The sequence below is a fragment of the Elephas maximus genome, chromosome 18 (genome assembly GCF_024166365.1).
Source record: "Elephas maximus indicus isolate mEleMax1 chromosome 18, mEleMax1 primary haplotype, whole genome shotgun sequence".
In the NCBI taxonomy this organism is placed as follows: domain Eukaryota; kingdom Metazoa; phylum Chordata; class Mammalia; order Proboscidea; family Elephantidae; genus Elephas; species Elephas maximus.
In genome coordinates, this window is record NC_064836.1 from 55,450,739 (window position 1) to 55,476,767 (window position 26,029).

Sequence of the window (26,029 nt, forward strand, 5' to 3'; positions counted from 1 at the left end):
TCCCTTATTAAATTGTATTTTTTACACATTAATTCTGTTTCTATCGTACGATGATGAGGAAATTTAGTGTTTCTGTCCCTGGAAAATTGATTCACATTATTACTTGTTATAGATTGAATGAAATTCCCCCAAAAGTTGTTTTCAAATACTTGACCCTGGTACTTGTGAATATGACCTTATTTGGAAATAGAATCTTTGCAGATATAATTAGATAACATGAGGTTATGTTGGATGCAGTGGACTCTAATCAAATATGCTTGGCATTTGTATAAGAAGAAGAGAAGAGACAGAGATTCATGGACACAGAGGAAAGGTGATCATATGAAGATGGAGGAAGAGATAAAGGATATGCTACCACAAGACAAGGAACATCTGAGGCTACCAGAGGCTGGAAGAAAAAAGGAAGGGTTCTTGCCTAAAGATTTTGGAGGTACAATGGACTGGCCAACAACTTGAATTTAAACTTCTGGACTACATAACTATGAGATTCTAATTTTCTGTTGTTTTAAATCACACTTTGTGGTAATTTTTTATGGGAGTCATAGGAAACTAATACAGATTTTGGTACAAAGAGTGGAGTGCTGCTATAAGAAATACTGAAAGATGTAGAAACAGTTTTGGAGTTGAGTAATGGGTAGAGGCTAGAAAAATTTTGAGGCACTTGATAAAAAAAAGTCTAGATTTCCTTGAGGAGCTGGCTGGTTGAAATGTAAGCATTAAAGTTAACTCTGACGAGATATCAAAAAGAAATGGTAAACATGTTATTAGAAACTGGAGGGAAGATGACCTTTGCTATAAGGTGGCAGAAGACATGACTGAATTGTGTTCTGCTATTCAGTGGTAGAAAGTAAAACTTGTAAGTGATAAACTTGGGTATTTAGTTGAGAAGATTTCCAAGCAAAGTATGGAATGCACATCTTGTTTTCTCCCTGCTACTTATAGTGAAATGCAAGAAGAAAGAGACAAATTGAGGAAGGAATTGTTAAGCAAAAGGGAACCAGAACTTGAAGGCTTAGAAAATTTCCAGCTTTATCAATATTGCAAATTATGAGACAAGGTACTCTAGATAAAGCAAAAACTTGTGGCTGGACAACTATTTGCTAAAGAGATTAGGCATGTGATTTATAGATCCAATCAACCATTTCTTCAGAAAGGCTGCCAGCTTGGACTGAAGGGCACAGAAATGGGACAAAATAAATGACGGCAGTTGGCCTTCTGGGATGCTGTAGGAAGAAAATGGGCTAATAGAGCTACTTGGCTCCAAACCTGCTATCCTGTAAGGTAAGAGAGGATTGATTCCAAGGAGATTTAGAGGATGCAGGGCTGATGCTGATGAGGTCCTGAAGGGCATGGGGCCAGAAGCAGGGCCACCACTTCCCAGGTTCCTGAGGGCAGGGATTCCTTTGTGGAGCCACCACCATCATGAGTTTGGGCTGCTATCGCTGAGGACCACGAGATGGGGCCCACCACCACTAAAAGCCTACATGCTATGGTTTGAGAGGGTAGGGCCACCTTAGCTGAGAGCAACTTGAAGGCCTATACGGCCTCTGAGACCCGAGAGGCTAACAAAGCCTCTATAGGACAAGAGGAAAAGACCAACTGAATCTTTGCAGGCCTAAAAGGTGGATTGAACCAAAGAGAATTGTTCTCAGGCCTTAAAACCTAATGGGATTTGCCTTGCTGGGTTTTGGACTTACTTGAGACCAATCATGTCACTTTTCCTTATAATTTTTCACTTTTAGAATGGAAATATCTATCCATGCCAGCCCACCATTGTATTTTGAAGGTAGAATAGCTTCTTTTCTAGCTTTCAGAGTTCACAGACATGAAAAAAAAAAAAAAAAAATTGCCAGAGGATGTTCCTCATACCAGATTTAGACGTTTTGGAAGATGAGATTTTAGACTTAGAGTTGATGCTGAAATGGCTTAAGAGGATATTGAATGGAGAGATTATATCTTGCAATTGGGACAGATGTGAATTTTGGGGACAGATGGAGGACTGTTATGGGTTGAGTTGTCTCTTCCAAAAAGATATGTTCAAGTCCTAACTTGCAGTACCTGTGATTGCTACCTTATTTAGAAATACCATTTCTACAGATATTAGTTAACATGAGGTCATGTTGGAGTAGAATGAGCCATTATCCAATAGGAAGTATTGTTTTCTAGGTGCTAAAGAGGGAGACTGTTCTGGTCAACACCTTGATTTTGGGCTTTTAGCCTTCAGATTTATTAGAGAATATATTCTGTTATTTTAAGTTATCCACTTTTTGATAATTTGTTCCAACAGCCCTGGCACGCTATCATAGTACCTAATTAAAAGAAAAAAAAAGTCATCTCCAAGGAGCAGGGGGAGGAGAAACTCTCATTTAGAATATGTAGAATTTGCTACATGCTTTTTGAAGCATAAATGTATCAAATAAGCAAATATATTGACTTTACACATTTAAATACACTGCACAATAAATACATCTCAGAGAATGCTTTCACTTTTTGTCATTTCCCACACTGATCAAGAAATGTCATGGCATATAGATGAATATAATAGCAGATGAGGGCATTGATAATAGCCTAGTCCTTAAGAAACTATACTGTGTTTCAAGGAACAATAAAAAAGAAGACTGTAAATTCCGAAGGGAATGAATCATTACCTAATAATTTTGTATCTTTCTGTTAGCATAATACTTGTAACATAGTGAACTCCATAAATGTGTATTGAACTTAAATTATGTGCAGTGAACTAAACTCTAGTACCAGTCTGACATTGGTTAAGAACAATCAGACAGCATACATTGAACAATTAACGTTTACAGGTTAGAAACTCAACAGGAGTCTACACTAATCTTTCAGAACCCTGCTGCACTCCTGGATGAGTCTCTAATATACATTGGTCTAAATCTCACTCCTTTACAATATATGGTATTAATCAAGCAGTAGGGTTCTGTAGTCTCTTCAACTTACACCTACCTGTGTATCATCTCTGTTTTTCACCTTGACCCAATTCCTAATATAAAAAAAGTCAAAGCTTTACCAAAATTTCATCATGTGGAGAATTGCTTAGCCACCAATATTATATAGTTCTGCTCTGAAATGTAACTGATTATAAGATTTCTTGAAACATCTCCAAGATGATGCATATTATAGAGAAAATATTATTATTAAATTCATATACATGATTATATATGCATTATTATTAATACATTCTGCCTTATATGCTACCCAATTGTCTCCTCATAGTAGGGCTATCCAAGTAATCTATTTTAAGAAGACTGATTTGTTCAAGATCATTTGTTTATTGTTTTGTAGACCTTAAATAAAATTATCTTTTTTAAGAATATGAAATCTAGTTTAACAAATAATTGGTTTATGACAGGATCCTTAATCTCTTGGAGACATGTGGCAAAATACATTCACATATTCATGTGGGCTTGCTTTCAGCAAAAAAAAAAAAAAAAAGACTTCCATTTTAAGGCAACAAATTTTTTTGGCATTCTGTAATTTTCAACATATATTATATGGTCATAATGACCAATATTATGACCAACTGATATTTGTATTGTCTTTAGAGCCCCCTTCAGGAAGTTGACACATAGGTTAAAGAGTAGACGAAGTCTGTTAATCATATGACGTTTTGAGTTTGTTTATTGTACCCAAAACAATATTTCAAATATTTCTTTTTACTTAAGGATTAAATTTGACAAATAATTTGACCTTCATGTGTCAACATCTCTGATAAAATTCTTTTTTGAGGTACTTTTATGGAAACAGTGCAAGTAGGATATAACTCAGCTAATATCACTTGCATTTTTTAAATTTTTTGTTATTCAGAATAATAGTTGGAAAAGTATTCACATTTATTTATTCTGGGCAAAAATTTTAGCAAAGGCTAAAATAATTTTTAAAAATGAAGTCAAAATAACTACATGCTGAAAATGATATTGAAAGCCATCATCCAATTTTGTAAGAAAGGAAACAAGAAAAACCCTCAGTGAGATGGATTGACACAATAGCTGCAACAATGGGCTCAAACATTCCAACACTTATAAGGGTGGCTGGGACTGAACAACACTTTGTTCTGTTACATATAAGATGCCATGAGTTGGAGTTCACTTAACAACTAACAACAGCAAACAAGTATTTGAAGGAGGGTAAAATATGTCATAATTTGTATGAGGTGAGTCAGTACTTGCTATAACTTAAAAATGTATGTGATCTGAAGGGCCTACCCGTCAACACTTTATGTTGGACCTCAAATACCAGAAGGAATTTCTGTAAGTTGATAAACATTTATTAAACTTGTTAACCTGTTGCCTTCAGGCCGATTCCGACTCATAGCGACTCCCATAGGACAGGGCAGAACTACCCAAAAAAGTTTCCCAGGAGTGCTTGGTGGATTCCAACTGCTATCCTTTTGGTTACCAGCTGTAGCACTTAACCACTATGCCACCAGGATTTCCTAACATTTATTATTTCCTAACATTATTATAGACAACTAAAATAATATATTACTGTATGTGTATATGGAGCCCTGGTGGTGCAGTGGTTAAAAGCTTGGCTGCTAATTGAAAGCTCAGCAGTTCGAATCCATCAGCCACTCCTTGGAAACCCTATAGGGCAGTTCTACTCTAAGTTTGCTATGAGTTGGAATTGACTCCATGGCAACAGACTTGGCTTTTTTTTTTTTTTTTTTTGGTTTTTGGTATATTTGTATATGGAGCCTTAGTGGCACAGGGGTTAAGAGCTCTGCTGCTAACCAAAATGTCAGCAATTCGAATCCACCAGCCACTTCTTGGAAACCCTGTGGGGCAGTTCTACTCTGTCCTATAGGAGCACTATGAGTCAGAATTTACTCGAAAGCAATGGGTTCTTTTAGTTTTTGTTTTGTTTTGTTTTTATGTGTATCTGTAAAAATACGCACATAGGTTAATATGACGAACTATGTATTTCAAAATCAGACTGGAGTTAAGAGTGTGTGTGTATGTATCTGTGTGTATTTGGTATCAGGTAAAAATAAACATTTTAATAAAGAAAAAATAAGCAATAAATTGTTCTAGAATAGTTGCTATATTTCAAGTAAAGGAAAATAAAATTTAAATAATTAACCTAAACCCCTTATTATAAAGTAGGAAAAAGGACAGAGGTACAAACATAACTATAAAGCTGTAAATAAATAAATGTTACCATCAAATTTATAAAATAAGAACTACTTTAGGTTACTAAATAAACATTTGCAAGTAAAAATATCAACGATTTGTTACATTGCTAAATACAAAATAATCTACATTGTAAAAGGGATAGAAATAAACTAGAAAATTCAGCAGAAAACAAAATATTAAAAGGGCTAATTTATATGGTGTGCAGATTACACGTATTTTAGTGACTCAGATATGAATGAACAAAGTCATGGATAACTGCTTCCATCCATTATGACAAACCTGAGGCATTCCACTGTAAACAATTAAAAAAAAAAGACAAAATATATTAGGTAAAAATTTTTCAATATTTGACAACAAGCAGCACAATTAGTAATTGAGAGAAGGAAAACAAAGAAGAGACGATTTATAATTAACCTAGCTTTCTGCCTGAATGCGCTTTTTAGATCACTTTATAGGGAGAATGATTATATACAGAACACATCAATCTCCCTGAGTCAAAAAGATAAAGAATAGAATTTCAAAAAGGCTGAGGTTGTCTTAAATTATGGGGCAGAGAACTATGAAGAAGGAAGTAACATGAAAAAAGAGCCCAAACATCAAATAGGAATCAGAACAGGAATTTTTTTGACTAGGGTAAAATCTCAAATGCCTAACAAAGGATAACTGAATTGCTGTAAGGTGAAAACTTTCCAGAGCTTATGCAGATTTCAGAGACCCTCAAGCTCCAACCAGCCGGTCAGATGAAATTTATATTGAACGCCGAGGGAATTCAGTAAAGGCAGCATAATGGTCACCTCAGATTTACATCTGAACTAGCCCTAAATAAATATTACTGTCAACCTGCCTTAACAAAGCATGAAAACAAATCTCAAAAAATGAAAATGAAAACTGATGTGCAAATAACTAAATTGCCTACTAAAAAAATAAAGTCTAACACTGTGTAGTGGAAGACATCAAAATCCAAATCAGCTGTGGCATGGAGGGTGGGTGCAAGTCACATGATACAAAACATGGCTACTGAGATTCATCCTTTAGGGTAGGCTGGGGATTTATGATTCACAATATCCAAATATTTTTCATAGTGTTTATCATTCCAATCATCTATTATTAGACATTCGAGGATTCTGCAAAAATTAAGCCATCGTGAGGAGAAAATCAGTAAATAGAAATAGAATCAGAAATGAAAGAGATGATAGAGTTAGCAGAAAACAATTTCAAAAGAACTATTATAAATAAGCTCAAGGAAAAAGAACACAGGAATAGAAATATAGAGAAAAATAAATATAATCTCTAGAGATAAAAAACCAATATGTGAAAAGAAAATTTCAGTGTGCGCTATTCAAACAAGATTCATTGTAACAGGGGAAAAGATCAGTAATGGATATGAAGCAAATAAAATTATTTGAACAGAAGCACAGAGAAAACAAAATCTGAAAAAAAAATTACCTGAATCATAAGTGAAATAATATTATGTAGCCATATGTACACAAAATTTGAATTTCATAAACTGGGGAGAAGGGACAAGTATCTGAAGAAATGTTGTTGGTTACCATCAAGTTAATTCAAACTCATAGTGACCCCATGTTTTCAGAGTAGAACTGCTTCATAGGGTTATCAAGGTTATGACCTATCAGAAGCAGATTGCCAGGTCTGTCTTCCAAGGTTCCTCCAGGTGGGTTCAAACCGTCAACTTTTCAGATGCTAGTGGAGCACTTAACTGTGCTATGCAAAGACTCCTAATAGTAATAATGTTAATGTTAGGTTGCCAGGCACCATCGAGTCAGTTCCAACTCATAGCAACTCTACATACAACAGAAGGAAACACTGCCCAGTCCTGCACCATCCTCACAATCATTGTTATGCTTAAACCCATAGTCATAGCCACTGTGCCAGTCCATCTCGTTGAGGGTCTTCCTCTTTTTCGCTAACCCTCTACTTTACCAAGTATGGTGTGCTTCTTTAAGGACTGATCCCTCCTGACAACATGTCCAAAGTATGTGAGATGTAGTCTTACCATCTTTGCTTCTAAGGAGCATTCTGGTTGTACTTCTTCCAAAACAGATTTGTTCATTGTTCTGGCAGTTCTTTGTATATTCAATATTCTTCACCAATATCATAATCTAAAAGTGTCAATTCTTTTTGGTCTTCCTTATTCATTGTCCAGCTTTTTTATGCATATGAGGCAATTGAAAACACCATGGCTTGGGTCAAGTGCACCTTACTATTCAAGGTGACAGCTTTGCTTTTCAACACTTTAAATTCGTCTTTTGCAGCAGATTTCCCCAATGCAACACGTCTTTTGGTTTCTTGACTGCTGCTTCCATGGGCACTGATTATGAATTCAAGTAAAATGAAATCCTTGACAATTTCAATCTTTTTTCCATTTATCATGATGTTGTTTATTGGTCCAGCTGTGAAGATTTTTGTTTTCTGCATGTTGAGGTGTAATCCATACTGAAGGCTGTGGTCTTTGATCTTCGTCAGGAAGTGCTTCAAGTCTTCTTTACTTTCAGGAAGCAAGGTTGTGTCATTTGCATATTGTAGATTGTTAATGAGTCTTCTAATCCTGATGCCCAGTTCTTTTTCAGATAGTTCAGCTTCTCAGGTTATTTGCTCAGCATACAGTTTGAATGAGTACGGCAAAATGACATGACCCTGATGCACACATTTCCTGACTTCAAACCACCCAGTATCCCCTTGTTCTGTTCAAATGACTGCCTCTTGATCTGTATACAGGTTCCTCACATGCACTTCATGAGCACAATTAAGTGTTCTGGAATTCCCATTCTTCGCAAAGTTATCTATAATTTGCTATGATCTGCACAGTCAAATGCCTTTGCATAGTCAATAAAACACACGTAAACATCCTTCTGGTATTCTTTGCTTTCATCCAGGATCCATCTGACATCAGCAATGATATCCCTGGCTCCATGTCATCTTCTGAATCCAGCTTGAATTTCTGGCAGTGACCTGTCAATGTACTGCTGCAGCCACTTTTGAATGATCTTTAGCAAAATCTTACTTGGATGTGATATTAATGATATTGTTCAATAATGTCTGCATTCAGGAATAGGCTTAAATATGGATCTCTTTTAGTCAGTTGGCCAGGTAACTGTTTTCCAAATTTCTTGGCATAAACTAGTGAGCACTTCCACCACTACATTTGTTTGTTGAAACATCTCAATTGCTCTTCCATCAATTCCTGGAGCCTTATTTTTTTGCCAATGCCTTCAGTGCAGCTTAGACTTCTTCCTTCAGTACCATTGGTTCCTGATTATATGCTACCTCCTGAAAGGGTTGAACACTGACCAATTCTTTTTGGTATAATGACTGTGTTTTCCTTCCATCTTCTTTTGATGCTTCCTATGTCATTTAATACTTTCCATGTAGAATCCTTCAATATTGAAACTGCAGGCTTGAGTTTTTTTCTTCAGTTCTTTCGGCTCTAGAAATGCTGAGCTTGCTCTTCCCTTTTGGTCTTCTATCTCCAGGTCAATGCCTTCAGAGCAGCTTGGACTTGGTATAATCCACACAGGCCATCTGCCTTTAGGTGTTCTTTTGAATCTTGAGCCTCAAATGAACTCTTTCCAAAGTCACCTTCAAGTAAAACAGTAGTCTACTAAGCAGTTCAGCAGAGATAGTTTTGCCTTAGGCATTGGCTTTATTAGAGAATTATCTTTGTGCAACCAGTTTCTAGTAGTAGGAACCTGACTGGAACATGGATGGCATGTCTGTAGTGATTTTGTTATCTCCTGAGAAAATTAACATAACAATGGGCTGTATAACTTGATTTCACTTTCCCCTCTTCTGGATACCTTTCCAAATACTTTCTGTTTTGACACTGCCCTATTCAAATCATATCTACTCACAATAAATATATTCTGTTATACTAATTTTTGGTGTTTCTTTCTGCTCATTTAAGTTTTTGTCAATGGTTAAGATTTTAATATCTGTATCTATCATATTATTCTGAATGCAGACACTAGGCTTCTGGAATAGAGATCATTATTTAATTACAAGAACTGATTATGCTGGTCTTTTTGCCCTATTGTTAGCCCTGGGTGATGTGATAACCAGATGTCATTCACATGTAAGGGTGTCTACTAAAGGCAAGAAATCTGAAAGTATGAATCGGATTGGTTACATAAGAGTGGACAGCTGTCTGCCCTTCCCTATGGAGAGAGAGAGAAAAAAAAAAAAAACTTTTTGTTTCTTGGTGTTGTTTTCTTTGTTGTTCAGCAACGCAATCAATTTTCAACTCACAGCAACCCCATCGACAGAGTAGAACTGCCCCATAGGGTTTTCTATACCATAATTTTTATGGGAGCAGAACACCAGCTCTTTCTCCAGCAGAGTCACTGGATGGGTTCAAACTTCCAACCTCAGCAGCAGAGCACTCAACCTTCTGAACCATCAGGGATGCTATTATAAACAAATTTTCCTTGGAAACACAGATGAGAAGGATCCTGGGTTCTCATCCTTTGAAAAGTAAATAAATCACTTGAAGAAAAAGAAAAAAAATTGTCTTAAATTTTTTAATCCAGAAATGTTTCCAATGCCCCAAGTCTCCACCCTCTTTGAATTGTAAACACACATCAAGAAGCAAATCTCTCTGGCATTAAGAGCTATGGCTGCTAATAAAAAGGTCAGCAGTGCAAAGCCACCTGGTGTTCCTTGGAAACTCTAGTGGGCAGTTCTACCCTGCCCCATAGGGTTACTATGAGTCAGAATTGACTCAACAGCAATGGGTTTAGTTTGGCTTGGTTTTTTGGTATATCAATGTGGTAAAGAGCTCTGGTGGCGCTGTGGTTAAAGTGCTTGCCCACTCACCAAGGGTCAGCAATTTGAATCCACCAGCCACTACACTACAGAAAGATATGGCAGTTGGCATTCATAAAGATTACAGCTTTGGAAACTCTATGGGGCAGTTCTACTCTGCCACTATGAGTTAGAATCAAATCTATGGCAACAGGCTTTATACCAATGTGAACTAACTTCAAGGCTTGTTTTTTCATCCAGTTTCCAAAGTTCAGTAGTATTTCCTCAGAAAGCCCTAACTGTGCTGAACTATAAAACTATTTTCTTTACAGCCCCACGTGAATGTGAGCACTGCCCTGAGGCTTTACATTATGACACCATGCAGGTGAATATTTAGTAAATATTCCACTTGAGAGTGGAATGTTCTGATATTTTTTAGTGTTTCACTAAAATTTAATATAATAAAACATCATAAATGTTGTGCTTCAGTGTGGTTATTGAGACAGTAATTGGAAGTCTCATAGACCTATCTATTCATATATCACATAGGTAAAATTCTATCATTTGCTCTTTAATGATCTCATGATCATAACATTGTGAGCAATGCCTCAGGCCACATTAACCAAGTTCTTTCACAAATTTGACCAGTTCTATGAAGCCTATTTCATGTTATGAAAACAATGAAGGCCTTAATGAATCTGTAGGACTTTACAATTCTGTGTCATAATTGTCCTGTGCAGTGTGGGCTTTATTTATATTAATCAACAAAGCTATTAAAGCAAACTTCTACAAGTTTTTTACTTATAAATGACAAAGGAAAAAAAAAACTATAAAATATCTGAAACAGTGAACTTTAATGGATAAGTATGCTTTTTAGGTATAAAACCAGTAAAAACCCAACTGTTGTTGCGTCAACTCCAGCGCATGGTGGCTCCATGTGTGTCAGAGTAGAACTGTGCTCTATAGAGTTTTCAGTGGCTGTTTTTTCAGAAATAGATAGCTAAGCCTTTCATCCAAGGTGCCACTGGGTGGACTGTAACCTTCAACCTTTTGGGTAGCAGCTGAATGAGTTAACCTTCCACACCACCCAGGGACCCCGATTATTCCAAAAAAAAGGAAACAAAAAAAACTGCTGATCTTATGTAAGTGTTAAATATTTTTATAGATGCAAGAGCTAAAATTGCTTCCTTAGGCCAAGAGCCAAATAAAAATTAGTCATAAGACCATTTATCAGAAATAATTTTTCAATGAATCCAAACTTAGGTGGTTTCCTTATCTGCATTACTTAGCATGAATTAGCAACTCTTATCAGCATGAGTCAGCAACACTTACCCAATCAAGCAAGATAAAGCCAGTTTAGCATTCCATGACCAATTTTCTCAAAACAAAGGGAAAATTAAATGTGATTAGCCAATCAAAATAAACAGTAAAATGTTCATCTAAACTTTAAAAGGGTGTTATAATTGTGTAAACTTCAACACTAGGGTTGTTTTCACCCAGTTTGAACTTATGCTGTCACCCCCTCCCCCACCCCATGGACCTCCTCTGGCACCAATCGATACAGAATCCTTAATAATTTTTTTGTACTAATGTTATTTATAAATCATAATTCTTGCATATCATTCTTTTCCTTTAATTACTCCTTCCTTTTCAAAAAAGCTATTGACATACGTTTACAATAATAATTATCACAATATTATAGCTAAAACCCCAGAAAATTTGACAAAACCTGTGACTAAATACATCTACAGCAGCAAAAATAATACCACATGCTTATAGCGCATGAAGAGGAAACCACATGATCCGAAGGGTCACTGTAATTGGGTAAGAATGACACCTCTGACTGGAACACATCAGTAAGTTCGAAAAGTAAGTTATTGTTGTTATTAGGTGCCGATGATTAGCTTCTGAATCATATGCACCCTACATACAACAGAACGAAACACTGCCTGGTTCTGCACAATCCTCACAATCATTGCTACATTTGAGCCCATTGTTGCAGCCACTGTGACAATCCATCTTATTGACGGTCATCTTCTTTTTCACTGACCCTCTACTTTACCAAGCATGATGTCCTTCTCCAGGGACTGATCCCTCCTGACAAAATGTCCAAAGTATGTAAGACACAGTCTCGCCATCTTCACGTCAAAGAAGCATTCTGGCTGTACTTCCTCCAAGACAGACTTGTTCTTTCTTTTGGCAGTCTGTGGTATAATCAATATTCTTCATCAATGCCATAATTCAAATGGATCAGTTCTATTTTGGTCTTCTTTATTCATTGCTCAGTTTTCTCATGCATATGAGGTGTTTGAAAATGCCGTTGTAATAATGACAGCTCTGACCAGAGCACATTAGAAGGTCAAAAAAGTAAATTAGCATAGAGTTTTTTTAGCCTTGTTGGTATATTGATACATGTAAGCTGGGCTTATGAAAAATTTTTTTGTTGTAACTAACTAGAGGGATATTTTTATAAAAACAATAAATTTCTGCAAAAACACTGCTCAAAAAATTTATTTTGGTGTCATCCCCTCCGACAGTGTCACCTGGTACAGCCCACATCCCTGGCATCCCCCTCTTGACTCCACGGCCCCTCATCATGTTTAATTTGGGTTTTCCTTTTCTCAAGCAGTTTCTTATTCAATAAACTCTGTGGATTCTAATGGACTCAATGATCAGTTTCTGTTTTTTTAGATATAAGATTCTGAAACACATAGCATTCCGGGATTTTCATCCTTTTTGGGGCAGGTTAACACAAGCTCCCAAGTGTGGTTATTTGGATGAGATCGTGATTTACTGATTTACTTATTTATTTTTATTGTCATAAATACATTTGTAACAAAACATTTGCATTTTAACATTCTTTGCATGTGCAACTTAGTGACATTAATTGTATTCATCAGCTTGTACAACCACCTCCATTATCTATTTTCATATTTTTCCATCACCCTGGAATTTTCAGAAGTTTGCTCGCTGGAGTGTTGTTCTTGTGAAGTTTCTGAATTTCAAAATCATGTCATTGTCACTCACTGCTTGGCTCTCAGAAGCATGTTAAATAAAGCAAATTATCATTAATTGTTTAAATGGGCTTTTAACTGGTCTACAGTTTACTTTTACCATTGTTACAAAACAATGTGTCTTTTTTTAGATGTGTAAGAGACCCCCCCACCCATCAGCCTTCCCCTTTGGCCCACACTAAGCAAGTTATACCATTCAAGTCTCGGTATACTTTTTCAATTTCCTTGAAGATGAAATTCCATCAATAACATGATAAATATATGATTTTATATTTAAGTTTTTGGTTGAGTCATCTATTGGGACAGTGGCTGCAGAGAAGACTTTAGGCTTCAGGATGACATAAATAAAAAAAAATAGACAAGAATAGCTGAAATAATTATAAGAAGGGACAAGACAGTATTTTAAAATCATGACTCAAGATAGCACCTGACAGGTATGTGCATAAGTGAACTGTATAAACCAAAAACAAACAAGCAAGCAACAAATAAATAAATATGCATGCTCACACACATATATTCTTAGCAGCATTATACTAACTGTAAAAGAAAAAGGTGGAAGGAAAATATTAGAATGAAGATGATATCAAGTCTTTCAATGGAGTAAAAAATGAATATTTTGTATTATGCGGAAAAAACCTAGAGAAGGTATTTTGCTTGATGAAGTAATGTTAAAGTATTTACACCCTAATCACAGAGATAAAAAGTAAACATTAACAAATCTATCTTATATAATACAAGATATTTGTCAAGAAAATTTTCAAAAAAAATTGTGCATAATTTTAAGAAAAGAGATTATTTTTCACTAGATAGGAAAGGATTCTTAAAGAGAAAGTGTTCAAAATTATAGACGGTTAAATAGCTTCCACCCTGTGAATCGACGGCACTGGGTGGGTGGGTTCTGTGGTTTTAAACACACTAAATAAAAGAAAGAAGAGTTAAGAATTAAAATTAACTTATTTTATATAATTCTCTACCAGTCACCTTTATTCGTATCTTCAGGGGAAGAGTTTTGCAATGACAGTATATGTAATTTGACATGATCAATCATGTTAGGCAAATAACTGGTTTACATTTTTATTCAATGTGCACTGATTTCACACAGATGGCACCCTCGCTTTTATCAACCTGTGTGATGGTCAGTTTTAGATGTCAACTTGGGTTTAGAAGATTCTTTAACTAGATCTTCTTGGGCAACTTTATTTAATGTAGTAAGAATTGTGTTAAGGCTAAAGGTTATTATAACATGGTTTTCATTCAGATCTGAAAAGAGGCCATTTACCAATGGACAATCTAATAATAGTGATTTCCTGTAGTAATGAACTACTTCACCGTTGTTCTTGTATTCATAGATAAAGAGCAACCAAATCAGATCACTTCAGTAGAAAGATTCACCAGGGAAGGCCAGACTGACTTGAGGTTGGGAGGGCACCACATATCTAACAATTAAACCTTTTAAAATGGTGAGCGTAAGCATCTGTCCAAACTAGGAAAACATTAATAAAGGCATGACTAACAAAGGTTAAAAAAAAAAAGATAAAGAGATGCATTTTCAGGCCTGGTCCAGGGTCTTGGGTCAACTGCCTGTCTTAAATTTTGATTGCTTCTGGCCACCCACCAGTGCTTCTGGCCACAGGGGTGTTTAAACATGACCTTCAATTCTCTGGTAAGATGACTAGTTCAAGTAGTAGTTTTAGACTTTTTTTAACTGTGACAAATGGATCCAAAGTTTTATTACCTCTAATTTGGCTGCATATGAATTGGGGAGGAGAACTAAGTAAGGCCCTTTCCAATGAGGTTCTAACGAGTCTTTTATTTGGTGTCTCTTCCAATATACATATTCTCCTGAGGCAATGTTAGAGAAACTTTGGGAGTCTAGTTTCTGCTCAACAAAGGCTTCTCTAACCTGTGAAAGGTATTTTTTAGTATATTGGATTAAAGACCAACAATACTTCAGCAATTCAGTTTGAATGATGTTTTCGTTGGTACAGGCAACATAACAAAGGTCCATGAGTTTTACAGTATTTATTTCATAGGGGTAAGTTTGTGAGATCCAAATGGTGTCAACCTCAGATTTAAAAGAACTAAGGGAAAGACCTTAAAAAAAAAAAAAAAAAAAAAGGGAAAGACCTTAGTCTAGGGTAAATTTAAAGTTTCACAAAACTTTACTATTTGGGTCTTTATTACTCCATTAGTTCTCTCTACTAGAGCAGAAGACTGAGGATGAGAGACACAATGTAGCATTTGATAAATGGGAAAAACTTAACACAGTTCTTGGATGAATTGACCAATGAAATGAGTCCCCTGATCATTACAAAGTTTTTGGTGCTTCCCAGGTGGGTTTGATGTTTTCAAGAAATTTCTTTGCTATGAAGGCTGCAGTAGCACGATGGCAGGGGAAGTCTTCTACCCAATGTGAAAATCTACAAATTATTACTAATACATATTTATAACCATGTGAGGGTGGAAGCTGAATAAAATCTAACTTCCATCCAACATAGGGCCAGAAGGGAAAGGGTATTGTCCAGGCAAGATTTTTAGTAATTTTTCAGGATTTTAGTGAGGGAAAATAGGGCAATGGGTGGCAACATGTTTGGCAACCTTGAAAACTTTTCCCCACCAATATTTTTTAAGGTCTCAGTCATTTTATCTCAACCCATGTGGGAACCTCCATGTAAGACTCTCATTATAGGAGCATGCAGGGAGTTGGGTAAGATAGTTTTCGTACATTAGACTCAATCCACAATTTAGTGGCAGTATCTCGGTAACAGTCTGCATTTTTCCAAGCTTTAATTTCTTCTGTTTCAGCTAATTATTGGAGTTTTAAAAGTTTTTCTTAGGTTAATTTATGAAGGATGGACTAATCAATAGGAAAATTTGGGGAGTCTCTTTTTTATTTATCATAAGTGAAGAAATAACTTGAGAAACAGCTTGTTTGGCTGCATTAACAGCAAGATTATTTCCTTAGATTTCCTCAGTTTGGGGTACTCCTTTTAGTTAGTGAGCTTGTATTTTTAATCACAACAATTTCAGAGGAGGGTCATTGGGCCTCTAATAAAGCTCCATATTTTATGGCATTTTGAAAGAGGTTAAAACCTTCTTTGTTTTCATTACATGCCAAAATCACATACATTCTAAAACAATAGCTACTATCTGTAAAAATATCAACAGAATTTTCTGAAGCAATTCTACAAGCTCTAGTGACTCAAACCAAATCAAGCCTTTGCAGTTGAGTTGATGTCTACTCATAGCAACCCTATAGGACAGAGTAGAATTTCCCCACATGAGTGAGTTGTTAATTTGAATTGCTGACCATTTGGTTAGCACCCAAGCCCTTAACCACTGCATCACATGCTCTAGTAAGGGCAATTAACTCAGCTTGCTAGGCTGAAGTGGCTTCGGGTAGAGCCTGATTTTCATGGACTTCAGTAGAAGTCATAACAGCTTGATAGTGAGGACTAGTAGTGTCTTAGACATCCAGTGCTGCTATAACAGCAATACCACAAGTGGATGGCTTTAACAAAGAGAAATTTATTCTCTCACAGTCTACTAGGCTAGAAGTCCAAATTTAGGGCATCAACTCTAGGGAAAGGCTTTCTCTGTTGGCTCTGGAGGAAGGTCCTTGTCATCAATCTTCCCCTGGACTAGGAGCTTCTTCGCAGAGGAACCCTAGGTCCAAAAGGATGCACTCTGCTCCCGGTGCTTTTTCTTGGTGATATGAGGCCCCCCTCCACCTGCTCCCTTCACTTTTATCTCTTGTAAGATAAAAAGTGGCACAGGCCACAACCCAGGGAAACTCTCTTTGCATTGGATCAGGGATGTGACCTTAGTAAGGGTGTTACAATCCAACCCTAATCCTCTTTAACATAAAATTACAATCAGAAAATGGCTGACAACCACACAATACTGGGAATCATGGCCTAACCAAGTTGACACATATTTTTGGGGGGCACTAGTCAATATATGGCAAGTAGGGTTAGATTTTAAATAGGAACCATCCACAGACAAACCTAAATCAGGATTAGTGAAAGGGATCACTTTCCAACGGTTAAAATTTGCTCATTCAAGTCTAGACAAACATGTGTGGGATAGTTGTTCTCATTACTTATGGGGAGAATAGTAGCTGGATTTAAACAGGTCATGGAGTATTGTCTAATATTAGATCCAACCAGAAGGAAAACTTCATAGGAGGTGATCATGCTAGCAGAAACATGCTGTGTCAAGGCGGAATTTGGTAAGGCAGACATAGCATGGGGCACATAGACTTCTAAAAAGTTTCCCAGAACTACATCTGCTGTAGTTCCAGCTAGTTTTGCAATAGCGACACAGCCTTAAGGCAGGAAAGGTATCCCCTGGCTACAGGGTCATACTGTAAAAAAACACTGTAATAATCTGTAAATCTTTGTTGTCCTCTATGTTTTTGAGTTAGTACCACTAAAACATTTGCAGGTACTCCATGTACAAATAAGGGAAAATCTACTTGTTTATTTTAGTTATCTAGTGCTGTTATAATAGAAATACCAAAAGTGGATGGCTTTAACAAAGAGAAATTTATTCTCTTAAGTCTAGTAGGCTAGAAGTCCAAATTCAAAGCACAAGCTCCAGGGGAAGGCTTTCTGTCTCTTTCGGTTCTGGGGGAAGGTATTTGCCATAAATGTTCCCTTGGTCTAGGAGCTTCTCCATGCAGGAACCCCAGGTCCAAAGCACATGATCTGCTCCCAACACTGCTTTCTTGGTGGCATGAGGTCCCTCTGTCTCTCTGCTCACTTCTCTCTTTTATATCCCAAAAGGAACCAATCCAATTCCGTACATTGAGTCATGCCTCATCACCACAACTTCCAACAATCCACCCTCACTAACATCATAAAGGCAGGATTTATAACACACAGGAAAATCACATCAGATGACAAAATTATGGACAATCACACAATACCAGGAATCATGGCCTAAGCACCTTGACACATGTTTTGTGGGGACACAATTCAATCCGTGATAGTGGTAATTGGGAAAACCTAGAGCAGTTTTAGTCATTAAAGCTCATTTAATGAACTGCAGTTCCTTGATCTTCTTTTGCAATTTGAAATGAATCCAGCTCAGAGGTTTTTAAATATTTGTAGAAAGGTTGAGCAAACAAAGAAAAATTGAGAATCCAGGTTTGACAATAACCCCAGAGTTCTAGGAAATCCTTATAGCTGTTTTTTGTTTGTTTGTTAGTTTTGGGTACAGGAAAGATAAGAATAGCTTATTTCTGTTTAATCAATAGAGATGTTTCTGCAGAAATTAGGTGGCTCAAATATTTAACAGAATGCTGAACCAATTGTAATTTTTTCTCTGGATACCTTATGTTTACCAACAGCCTGAAGTTTTAAAGAAGCTACACTGTCATCAAGGCAGGCTTGCTGGAAGGTTGACCAAGCTAGCAAATTATGGACATATTGCAGAAATGTTGATTTGTTTGTAAACCGTAAAGGCTTCAACTCCATATGAAGAATCTGAGAAAAATAAGCGGGAAAGTCAGTAAATCCTTGAGGAATTACAGTCCAGATAAATTGTTGATTGTCCAGGTGAAAATGAACAAATATTGACTTCCAGAATGCACAGGAATATTGGAAAAGGCACTGCAAAAATCTGCAACTAAAAAGAGCTGCATCTGAAAGGACATTGGAAAGTAATAAATGAGGATTTGGGACTACAAGGAATCTAGGAATAACAATAAAGTTGATTACATGCAAATCTTGAACAAATCTCTAGCCCCTAGTATTTTTTTTTTTAATTGGAAGAATAGGAGTATTACAAGGGCTGGTAAAAGGGGCAATTAAATCTTAGAAAGGAAATCTTGTATAATGGAAGCTGGTCTTTCTTCTCTGTCTCATTTGAGTGGATAATAGAGAGTTTTTGGCAGAAGTTTAGATAAAACTCTTTAGAATTTTAATCTGCTCAGCTGACAAAACTCGATCTATATCTGTAGATGTGGTGGCCCATAAGGTTTCAGGGACTAGGGGAATATTGTCCAAAAGAAGAGAACTAGGTTGGGTTGAGTTTTGGAGAGGTGTACAAGTGCTTGCATATAGCAAATGGTTTCTTCCTGAGTATTGTCTAATTCTGAGCCTGTCTGTTGACTTAGGAATATCAGGCAGACTCAATATTTCCCCCTTTTCATTAAATTGTTAGCAATTCCACTTGGATGAAAGATCTGTTCTCAATAGGTTGACAGAGGTATCAGAATTGAGCAAAAAAAAAAAAAAAAAAAGGTGGGAATGTGAACAGGGGGTTAATAGCAGACAGGGTGACTCCAGTGTCAATTAAAAATTGGCAAGATTCTCCATTAATAAATAAAATAGTTTACTCCTTGTGGATTAAGAACCAAAACAAGAAAAGTCCCTTTTTTGTCCCTGGAGCCCCTTCATTCTGAATCAGATTGTAGAATTTTTTTTAAGAGGGGCTATGCCAGTCTTTTGTTTATTATTTTAACTTATACAACTGATTTTTCCAATGGCCAGATTTTTTAAAATAGTGACAAATACCCACTTTTGAGTCATTGGAAGGTTTTTCTTTTGACTGGGAGATTATATTTATTGTAACTGAAGGACCATTAATTCATTAGCCTTAGAAATCTTTTTGGCTTCAAGGGTCTGGGAAAGTTTGTAGGCTAATTTGGTTAGCTTGACAATAGGAACTGTCTCCCGGTTTTGTGAACGCTGCTTGCTAAGGCTGAGATGTCAGGTTTAAAACTGGATAAGAAAACAGCATTGAAAAATCTGGAGGCACCAAGAGTGGTGAAAGTGAAGCCAGAGTATTTAGAAAACTTCTGGAGCAGCTGAGTCTGATAGGTATAAACTCTTTCATCTTTTTTATTTTTTTTCGTGGTTTACAACAGTGAATTTTAGTCCAGTAAAACAGTGGATGAAAGGCCTTAAGAATAGCCTCTAGTAATCTTTTCCTCATGGTCTCAGAGTCTGCCAACAGCTCAGTGTTTTTTTTTTTTTTTTAATCAATATTTAAGACTGTTCTGTCCTTAGGCTCTTTCCATTCTAACTGTTCTAGCCATAATTTGGCCTCACCTGAGCCAGTAATCATGTGAACAAGCCGATATAAGTCAGGGAGCCCAGGCTGGTAGACTTCAACAAGAATTTTACCTTCTTCCCAAAATTTGTGGTGGTCCTCACTGAGTTTAGAAAAAAATTTTCACAATGCTACATAATTCTGAGCATATCCATGGGGCAAATTGAAATGAGAAGAATCTTCAGCATCACTATTGGGGTAAATTTTAAAGAGCATTTCAGGCCAGGGTTAATTTCCTTTTTTTTTTTTTTAGGGCAAAAGCAGAGTTCAGATAAAGTGTTAGCAGAGGAGTAGGAAGGCAAAGAAAGGTATAAAGAGGTAACAGCCAGCAGGGAAGCAAAATATGGGAGCTGAAATACGATAATTTTAACCCTTTATTCTGTTGAGTTGATTTAGAGATATAGTGTCCTGTAGGGAAATAATTTTATTGTCTTGATATATTTTAGAGGCCTCAATAGATCCATCAAAATAGACATCCCACTGGGACTCTTTAATCCAGGAGCCTTGGCTCTCTAACTTACTGTGCAGAAAATTAACTTCAAGGCATCAAAAGAACCCCAACGCTCTCGAGTGCGGTTATGCTAAACAGGCAAAGACGTGGGTGATAAGGGACCATAATGCTTGTTCATGCAGTGAGCAGGGGTCCCAGAAGGTAGCTCCAAACCTCCTTTAGACATGGCATTCCCCATTTTGTAATAACAGTAACATCAAACAAACTTTTACTTGCAAGAACCAAAACAAACCTGTCCAGATGTCCAGGGGATAGTGAAAGATAATGCACCTTCAAAGTTCCACTTCTGACACCAGAAATGCAAAAGCAGAAAATCTCATGCTCTCTTAGGAGTGAAAGAAAAGGAGTTTTACTGAGGAATAGTACAGCTGAATCTGGGCAGCACTAAGTAACAATAAAAAGCATTCCGTTGTTCAAGTGAAGAGAAGGGTCTATATACACAGAGAACAAAGGAAAGATGGGGGTTAATGACTGATTATAAATAACATCTGCTTAAGTTTGAAGTCCTTTGAGATATAAAGGTCAGCCACTTGGCTAGGAGGGAGTGTTACCACCTAGGTGAGTGGCACCATCCAGTTCAGTTATACATGATTGCAATCATGAACACACTTTTCCCAGGATCAAATTATTTACATCTTGACAAATCCTTCCCAAGAACAAATGGTTTACCACCTCACCTTTTGCTTCCTTGGAATGCATGTTGGTCCTGTCATTCTTATGTCTAACACAAGTGCTTCCAGTTTGAAACTTTTCCATTTACAGTGTCTAAACTCAACTTTTGATTTTAGAGTTGAAAGAAACCATTGTAGTACTTAGAGTTGTCTGTGTTAGGTCACATAACAGAACCCACCTGTTCACTTCCCATGAACCAAGGTTATTCCATAATGATTTTATGTCACAAATAATAAGAACTCTATTTGAAAGTGTATGAAAGGTAAAGTGATCACTAGCAGAGTCCAGGAATTTTTTAAAAGGGTGCAGAATTTTTTAGTATTACTAACGTATAACTTAGAAATGAGAGATGGTATAGATGGAGCTCAAATGTCACTAATAACTTTCATTTCTGCATCTTTAGAGAAGAGAAATCAAATTCAATTTTCTCAGCACTTGGGATTTGAGTTTCCCTGCATAAGGTTCATTTTTATAATAAATGGTTTGCTAAAATATGTGATAGCAAATTACTAAAAAACCTGTTGCCATCGAGTCATTTACAACTCATAGCAACCCTATAGGACAGAGTAGAATTGCCCCATAGTGTTTCCAAGGAGTGCCTGGTGGATTCGAACTGCCAACTCTTTGGTTAGCAAATTACTAAGATATCCCTTATTTGACATTTTACTGCTGTTTTAACATGATGGATTGGAGATATTTTTCCCACCTAAATAAATGAAATCCTTTTTTCTTTCTTTTCTACTCTGAAAAATACAAAGATATCTGCTCTTGATAATATAAAGATAATAATTAAACAAAAAACTTTTAAAATTTAGTTACCTAATTTGAGAAATACTTTCTCAGAACTAAAACAAAACATAAACCAATTGAAAGTAAATCTAATGTGTACTAAGACTGAAGAATGATTTCTAAATTGACTTGACATTAGTTATTTAATAAAGATGCTTTACAAATACCAACTTGATTATTTTGATTCTTCATAAATCTGGAAATTAAACTTTTATCTATGTAGCAAGAAAATTCTTACTAATGACTAACTCAATGACTAGATGGGTTTTAATGGGAAGAAATTAATTCACAAATTAAGAAACCATGTTCTCCTAATATAGGTTTTCCCGTTAACTTGCCATATGATCTCAAGCAAGATTTGAACATCAATTTTCTCAACTTGTTTGAAATACATAAACTTGCTTTCTTATTGTATACTTAAGTCTGTAGTATTTAATTTATTGTGTGGTTCTCAGTTCATAAAATAGTACATCTGTTGAAGAATGTAGAATTTCAATTTCTTTTTGTATAATATACTGTACATCTTTAATAGCAATAGGAGATGCTTATCATTTTATAATCTGGGTCTTATCCTTGATAAAGGTTTTCTTAACTTTTATTCATTCTGCACAACATAAACTTAATGATTTTCCTAAAGGATTATTTGAACATGTCACTTCCATGATAAAATATCACCCATGACTTCATTATTAACTACTGATTGAATTCCAGGCCATAAACCCTAATAAAATTTTTCAAGTCACTGATTTGACTAAGATTATAAACCCCCTTAATTATAATCCTATTTTCAAATCATTTTCACCAACTGTTAGATGTATAGCTAAATTTTCTCGTCTGTAAAATAGAGACAATAACATAATACATTTTATAGGATAATAGGGAAGATCAAAAGTGATAATTAAAATTGCTTACAACCATGCCTGATATTTGTAAGCATTTAAAACATCTTAGGTTAACTATTATTAGTAGTGTTATCATTCCGCATACCTTTCTATTTCCATACACGTGGTATTTTATTACATCCTTAGACTTTCATAGCTACCTATCTTATAAGATCAACTCAAATGTTACTTTCTTCCATAATATTTTTAATCATTCAATAAATATTTCTAATTACCATATTTTGACTCAAATAACATGCTTTTTCTGCATTTGTTTTCCAGTCTCATCCTCCCCCTGCAAAGTATTTTCACAGGCACCACTATGCCAGTTTTTTATACATGTTGCTGTAAAGAAAAATTAGCATAGCAAACTTTCAAGGATGCCTCACTGTAATCCAGCTCCTTAATCACGTGAAAGGGATTTATAATCTTGCAGAAAATTTGACAAATAAAATAGAATAATGACACATGCATGAAATAGAGTGGGAAATAAGAGAAAGAGAATGTAAGTCTGATTTTGTGAAATTGTGTTTAAGTTAATCTTTAATGGATGAATGAATAGAGCATTTCCAAATTGTTAGAATTTTTATTAAACACTCAGATGGTCATTCCAGAAATAAATAATGGCTTTGGAAAAAGCTAAATAATATTTGGCATGATCTGAGCATGATTATTAGTTATGTAAAACTGCATCTATAGTGAAATTTAATTAATCCATTTAACCAATTTATTGGCTAATATGGTATTTGGTTATTGGTTGTTAATTTTAATTTGGTTTCAGCACTAACTAGCTGTGTGACCCTAATAATTAAGGGCCATTTTTCTCAGCTTTAAAATAAGGGTATTAATAATGTACATATAAAGTTTTTGTGAGGACTAAATAAGTTAAAGTAATTGTATTAATGTTTGCCTCAAAGTGCCGTATAGTCATGAGTTGTAAGGAAAATCATTATCACTACTGCCACCATCTGCAAGAAGCTAGAGAGATGGTAGAGAAAGGACTACGCATTTTTTGATGGTGGGAAAGTAACCCTCATTATAAAGGGTCCAGATCAAGAATGGCCTTTTATATCTTACAAATAATTCATATATATATATATATATTTTCATTTAACCCTGGAAACTCATTAAATTATTTAGGACACAGAGTAGAAAAATTAGATTTGCATGTAAGAGTGATAAGCCTGTGGAAGCCATTCTCTACATGGCCCTTAATGATTCCATCTCCTGGTATTCAAACTTCTGTGTTGTCCCTTCTCTTCATTGTATTGGGGTTGGTTTCTGTGAGCAATAGAATATGGAAGAAATTATGATGGGTGATTTCTGAGATTAATTCTTAAAAAACATTGTTATCTCAGAACATTCACTCTGGCGGAAACCAGCTGCCATATTAAAAGAAATCCCAAACATCCCTATGTAGAGCACATGTGATGAGGAACTGAGACCTCCTGCCAATAACTGTTGAGTAACGGAGGCAAGCAATCAATGATCATATTTGTGAACTATACCGTGAGGCATACTATGTCTCCAGTCAAACCTTCAGATAACTGCAGCTCTGGCTGACAGTTTAGCTATAATCTTAAGAGAAACCCTGAGGCAAAACAAGTTATCTAAATTGCTCTTGAATCTCTGGCCCTAAGAAACTGAAATAATGTTTCATTTTAAGATGTAAAAAATTGGCATACTTTGTAACACAGTATTAGTTACTTACAGAAGCTTTAAGAAATTTTGACTAATCTTTCCTCATTAGTTACCAGAAAAGTCAACATTGTATTTAAATATAATTTGTCTCCCCCAGTTATGAGAAGATAAGTATGAAACAAAACATAATGAAAATACTGATCTATTTTTCCAAATTCTCAGGATAATCTGAGTATTTGACAGTAGACTCCAATACAATATTTAAAATATGTTATTAGCATATTAAAATAAAATTTTAACTTAGCTACTATCTTAATTAACTAATGCAGCTGTAATAGAAATACCACAAGTGGATGACTTTAACAGATAAATTTATTCTTTTACAATTTTGGAAGTTAGAAGTCTGAATTCAGTGTGCCAGCTTCAGGGGAAGGCTTTTTCTCTCTGTTGACTCTGGGGGAAGGTTCTTGTCATTAATCTTCCCCTGGTCTAGGAGCTTCTCATCACAGGGAACCCGGCTCCAAAGCATGCATGTGCTCCTGATTCATCTTGCTTGGTGGTAATGAGGTCTCCTTCCTCTCCGTTTGATTCTCTCTTTTTGTATCTCAAAAGATATTGACTCATACTACAACCTAATCCTGTGGATTGATTCCTACCTCATTGACATAACTGCCTCTAATTTTGCCTCACTAACATCATAGAGGTAAGATTTACAACACATAACAAAATCATGTCAGATCACAAAATGGTGGACTACCACACAATGCTGGGAATCATAGTCTAGTCAAGGTGACATACATTTTGAGGGGAACACAATTCTATCCATAACAGCTACTTATAAATTTTCTTTTATTTCCTAAGAAAAATATTAATCATAGCTTTGTTTCTTTTAGTTTATTAGAGAAAAAAATGTAATTTTTATTAGTTTCTTGCTTTGCATATAAAAAAAATACATATTGCAATGACAGTGCAGTTACATAGCAAATTGCTCCATTTAAATCTCTACATGCCAGTAAATGTCATCAAATTGCAGAAGCCATATGGATTCTATCATGAGACAATTATAGTAATAAGCAAAGACTGCAAAATAGTGAGACGGATCTGAATGAGTGTGAGACGGACAACATGGAATAAAACTACTGTAAGATAAACAAGATTGAATATGTTTTACATATATTAATTGAATAAAATTAACAGTAATGTATACAAATTCATCTTTATGAGAATGAGGACATTTCAAAATAACAGGATCCTGGTTTGAGGCAGCTATATATTGAACATTATTTTTAAAAGAAGAATACAAAAAAATTATTTTATTTCTAAAATTAATTTGTCTACTGAAATAACCTAACCTTGACAGCAACTAGCAACAATTATAGCCTCAATGAAATGATTGGGACATACCTTGCAATCTTCAGTATCTCACCTATATGTGTTCTATGCTTCAGTCTAACTACATTATTTACAATTCACAAGCATATTTTCACTGTCTTTTATAGAACACTCCAATAACTGCCTAATAGAAATTATTTTCAAATGCCCATTGTATAT